The sequence below is a fragment of the Bufo gargarizans genome, chromosome 10, assembly GCF_014858855.1.
Source record: "Bufo gargarizans isolate SCDJY-AF-19 chromosome 10, ASM1485885v1, whole genome shotgun sequence".
Lineage (NCBI taxonomy): Eukaryota > Metazoa > Chordata > Amphibia > Anura > Bufonidae > Bufo > Bufo gargarizans.
Genome location: NC_058089.1, coordinates 9,735,159 through 9,741,158, shown reverse-complemented (window position 1 = coordinate 9,741,158; position 6,000 = coordinate 9,735,159).

The following is a 6,000-nucleotide window of genomic DNA, read 5'->3' as shown; positions in this document are numbered from 1 at the left end:
CTGCTCAAGAGAATAGGAAGGAGGCGTCCTATAGAAGTGAATGAGGCGCTTACTTGTAATTTCACTGCTTGCCGCTGCGGTTGCAACGGTGAGCAGGTAAACAATGAAGAGAGAAGGCGGCACTCGTACGAGTGTGGCCATCTCTTCAAACAGCGGATCAGCAGGGGTGCCGTGAGTGGGACCGCCACCGATCTGATATTGATGACCTATCCTAAGGATTGGTCATCAATATAAAGAAAACGGACAACTTTAAATATTTAAGTGCATGACTTATCCTGTATTATACTCCAGAGCTGCACTCACTATTCTGCTGGTGCAGTCACTGTGTACATACATTACTTCTCCTGTACTGATCCTGAGTTACATCCTGTATTATACTCCAGAGCTGCACTCACTATTCTGCTGGTGGAGTCACTGTGTACATACATTACTTCTCCTGTACTGATCCTGAGTTACATCCTGTATTATACTCCAGAGCTGCACTCACTATTCTGCTGGTGCAGTCACTGTGTACATACATTACTTATCCTGTACTGATCCTGAGTTACATCCTGTATTATACTCCAGAGCTGCACTCATTATTCTGCTGGAGTGTAATATAGGATGTAACATACCAGAAAAATTGTCCTGTACTAGACATTATATACTGTACTTTGTTTCAGTGTTCCTTAACTGTGCAAATACTTTAAAAGAGTTGTCCAACATAATAAAAATTTGCAAGACCATCCCTTTAATAGCATAAAATAAATCGCCTTATACTTTCTTCGGTCCCAGACCAGTTCTTGTTTACAACCTGCATTGGTCATGTCCCAGTATATGAACGCTGCAGCCACTCGCTGTCCTCAGTGGTCTGCCACTTTCAGGCTATTGCAGGGCTACTCTCAGATTTTTAATATACTGATCTAGTTTGACATGTCTTGTTCCATAAGCAAACAGAGCTGCATTCAGAGTGCTGATGGTTTCCTGTTTGCGGTCAGGACTCCTCTGTACACAATACGATTTGGGTGTCGGCTAAACAGATTCTCAGGATGGGGAGTCTCCTTGGGATACAGAACTACATCCACTGGCAGCAGCCTCCTCTGCAGGCTACAAGGTGGTACTGCAAACCTGTAACTATAGCTTCTAATCTACAAATATGAATTGTGTATATTTGTTTCTCGGTGCAGTTTGAATCAAGTTGGATTTTAGGTTCGGTGGGATATGAGGGATCCTCTGGATTTTAGATGCAGACATTTATAACCTGCATCTTGCCCACTATGTGGTTGTATTCTTGCCAAATCTTCAAATGCCAGTGAACTGAGCACCATGCTGCAGGCCGGACGGGTTACAAGGGTTTACCTATCGGAGACACGATCACATTTGTACTCAGGTCTCGCTAATCCTATCGTTACGTTGTATTGTGTGATACATAACCAGATGTGTAACAATATTGTGAAATGAAATGGTCAAATCCCTTTTTTTTTTTTTTTTTTCCAGAGTCATAACTGCAATTATGTAAAAAAAAAAAAATTGTGGGGAAGTCAAGATAAGTGATCATGTAGCAACACCCCTGTTTACAGCCAATTGCTTTCTTCAATAAAGGGACGGTGAACCATGTTACTGCACTAACAGTGTCTCATTACATTGTACACTTGGTCCTTCAGGGCATGTTCACACGCGGCAGGAGTGTCTGCCACTAAATATCCGTTCCATACATGTGAATAGGGTTGTGTCTGCAGCAGGTGAATAGGATAGTCCCAAATATTGGCAAGAAATAGATTCAAAATATAGACCAAGACGATTCATCAACAATGGCCCAGGATACAACATGACAGCTGTGCTCCCTGGATGTGACACCAAGACGCATAGCCCTATAATAATGCAGAACACTGCTCCAGTGAAGTTTATCGGGTGTGCTTGTGTCTGTATAAGAAAAGATCTCTAGAGCAGTGTGAAGACGGCTCATGAGAGCAGTGAATAATGCATGTCCTGTAAGTTATGTGCCGTGTGAGGATAGCTCTTCGTTGTGGTGTATATATGTGCCGTGTGAGGATAGCTCTTCGTTGTGGTGTATATATGTGCCGTGTGAGGATAGCTCTTCGTTGTGGTGTATATATGTGCCGTGTGAGGATAGCTCTTCGTTGTGGTGTATATATGTGCCGTGTGAGGATAGCTCTTCGTTGTGGTGTATATATGTGCCGTTTGAGGACAGCTCCTGGTTACATAGTACATACGGCCGAAAAAAGACATTTGTTTGGCCTGTTATCCTGCAAGTTGATCCAGAGGAAGGCAAAAAAAACCCTGTGAGATAGAAGCCAATTTTCCTCACTTTAGGGGAATAAAAAATTCCTTCCCGACTCCAATCAGAATGACTCCCCGGATCAGCGACCCCTCTCTAGTAGCTATAGCCTGTAATATTATTACGCTCCAGAAATACATCCAGGCCCCTCTTGGACTCTTTTATTGTACTCCCCATCACCACCTCCTCAGGCAGAGAGCTCCATAGTCTCACTGCTCTTACCGTAAAGAATCCTCTTCTATGTTTGTGTACAAACCTTCTTTCCTCCAGACGCAGAGGATGTCCCCTCATCACAGTCACCGTCCTGGGGATAAATAGATGATGGGAGTGATCTCTGTACTGACCCCTGATATATTTATACATAGTAATTAGATCTCCTCTCAGTCGTCTTTTTTCTAAAGTGAATAACCCTAATTTTGATAATCTTTCAGGGTTCTGTAGTTGCCTCATTCTAGTTATTACTTTAGTTGCCCTCCTCTGGACCCTCTCCAGCTCTGCTATGTCTGCCTTGTTCACAGGAGCCCAGAACTGTACACAGTCCTCCATGTGTGGTCTGACTAGCGATCTGTAAAGTGGTAGGACTGTGTTCTCATCACGGGCATCTATGCCCCTTCTGATGCAACCCATTATCTTATTGGCCTTGGCAGCAGCTGCCTGACACTGGTTTTTGCAGCTTAGGCTACTTTCACGCTTGCGTTCAGAGCGGATCCGTCTGCATTATATTTTAGAAAAGATTCTAAGTGTGAAAGTAGCTTCAGACGGATCCGTCCAGACTTTACATTGAAAGTCAATGGGGACGGATCCGTTTGAAAATTGAGCCATATTGTGTCAACTTCTAACGGATCCATCCCCATTGACTTCCATTGTAAGTCTGGACGGATCCGTTTGCCTCCGCACGGCCAGGCGGACACCCGAACGCTGCAAGCAGCGTTCAGGTGTCCGCCTGCTGAGCGGAGGACAGACGGTACCAGACTGATGCATTCTGAGCGGATCCTTATCCACTCAGAATGCATTGGGGCTGTACGGATGCGTTCGGGGCCGCTTGTGAGAGCCTTCAAACGGAGCTCACAAGCGGAGCCCCGAACGTTAATGTGAAAGTAGCCTTAGTTTGCTGTTTGTTAAAATTCCTTCCTTTTCCATGTCCGTGTTAGGCTACTTTCACACTAGCGTTGTTTAAATCCGGCGTTCAATTCCGACACCGGAACTGCCCGCCGGATCCGGAAAAACGTGTGAAAACGGATTACATTTGAATCCTGATCAGGATTTTGATCACAATGAAAAAAGGCATTGGAAAAAACGGATCCGCCATTTATGGACTTTAACTTTTTTTTCACATTTTTCGAGTTTAACATGCAAAAGCCGGATCCGGCGTTAATGCAAGTCAATGGGAAAAAGGACTGATCCGGTGTTCAGTCAAAGTGTTCAGGATTTTTGGCCGAAGGAAAAAATACAACATGCTACGGTTTTCTGAAAAGCCTGATCAGTCAAAAAGACTGAACTGAAGACGTCCTGATGCATCCTGAACGGATTACTCTCCATTCAGAATGCATGGGGATAATCCTGATCAGTTCTTTTCCGGATTTGAGCCCCTAGGACGGAACTCAGTGTCGGAAAAGAAAAACGCTAATGTTAAAGTACCCTTACCGAGTGGTTTAGTATTTAGTATGTGGTTGCAGTGTATTTATGCAGTGTGAGGATATCCTCTGGTTGCAGTGTATATACAGTACAGACCATAAGTTTGGACACACCTTTTCATTCAAAGAGTTTTCTTTATTTTCATGACTGAAAATTGTAGATTCACACTGAAGGCATCAAAACTATGAATTAACACATGTGGAATTATATACATAACAAAAAAGTGTGAAACAACTGAAAATATGTCATAATTTAGGTTCTTCAAAGTAGCCACCTTTTGCTTTGATTACTGCTTTGCACACTCTTGGCATTCTCTTGATGAGCTTCAAGAGGTAGTCACCTGAAATGGTCTTCCAACAGTCTTGAAGGAGTTCCCAGAGATGCTTAGCACTTGTTGGCCCTTTTGCCTTCACTCTGCGGTCCAGCTCACCCCAAACCATCTTGATTGGGTTCAGGTCCGGTGACTGTGGAGGCCAGGTCATCTGGCGCAGCACCCCATCACTCTCCTTCATGGTCAAATAGCCCTTACACAGCCTGGAGGTGTGTTTGGGGTCATTGTCCTGTTGAAAAATAAATGATGGCCCAACTAAACGCAAACCGGATGGAATAGCATGCCGCTGCAAGATGCTGTGGTAGCCATGCTGGTTCAGTATGCCTTCAATTTTGAATAAATCCCCAACAGTGTCACCAGCAAAGCCCCCCCCCCCCCCCCCCCCCCACACCATCACACCTCCTCCTCCATGCTTCACGGTGGGAACCAGGCATGTAGAGTCCATCCGTTCACCTTTTCTGCGTCGCACAAAGACACGGTGGTTGGAACCAAAGATCTCAAATTTGGACTCATCAGACCAAAGCACAGATTTCCACTGGTCTAATGTCCATTCCTTGTGTTCTTTAGCCCAAACAAGTCTCTTCTGCTTGTTGCCTGTCCTTAGCAGTGGTTTCCTAGCAGATCTTCTACCATGAAGGCCTGATTCACACAGTCTCCTCCTAACAGTTGTTCTAGAGATGTTCCTGCTGCTAGAACTCTGTGTGACATTGACCTGGTCTCTAATCTGAGCTGCTGTTACCTGCGATTTCTGAGGCTGGTGACTCGGATGACCTTATCCTCCGCAGCAGAGGTGACTCTTGGTCTTCCTTTCCTGGGGCGCTCCGCATGTGAGCCAGTTTCTTTGTAGCGCTTGATGGTTTTTGTGACTGCACTTGGGGACACTTTTAAAGTTTTCCCAATTTTTCGGCTGACTGACCTTCATTTCTTAAAGTAATGATGGCCACTCGTTTTTCTTTACTCAGCTGCTTTTTTCTTGCCATAATACAAATTCTAACAGTCTATTCAGTAGGACTATCAGCTGTGTATCCACCTGACTTCTCCTCAACGCAACTGTTGGTCCCAACCCCATTTATAAGGCAAGAAATCCCACTTATTAAACCTGACAGGGCACACCTGTGAAGTGAAGACCATTTCAGGTGACTACCTCTTGAAGCTCATCAAGAGAATGCCAAGAGTGTGCAAAGCAGTAATCAAAGCAAAAGGTGGCTACTTTGAAGAACCTAGAATATGACATATTTTCAGTTGTTTCACACTTTTTTGTTATGTATATAATTCCACATGTGTTAATTCATAGTTTTGATGCCTTCAGTGTAAATCTACAATTTTCATAGTCATGAAAGTAAAGAAAACTCTTTGAATGAGAAGGTGTGTCCAAACTTTTGGTCTGTACTGTATGTGCAGTGTGAGAATATCCCCTGGTTGCAGTTTATATATGTGCAGTGTGAGAATATCCCCTGGTTGCAGTGTATATATGTGCAGTGCAGTGTGAGGACAGCTCTGGGGTTCAGTGTATAAATGTGCAGTGTGATGACAGCTCTGGGTTGCGCTGTATATGTGTGCAGTGTGAGGATATCCCCTGGTTGCAGTGTATATATGTGCAGTGTGATGACAGCTCTGGGTTGCAGTGTATATGTGTGCAGTGTGAGGGCAGCTCTGGGGAGCAGTGTATATGTGTGCAGTGTGAGGACAGCTCTGGGGAGCAGTGTATACGTGTGCAGTGTGAGGACAGCTCTGGGGTGCAGTGTATATGTGTGCA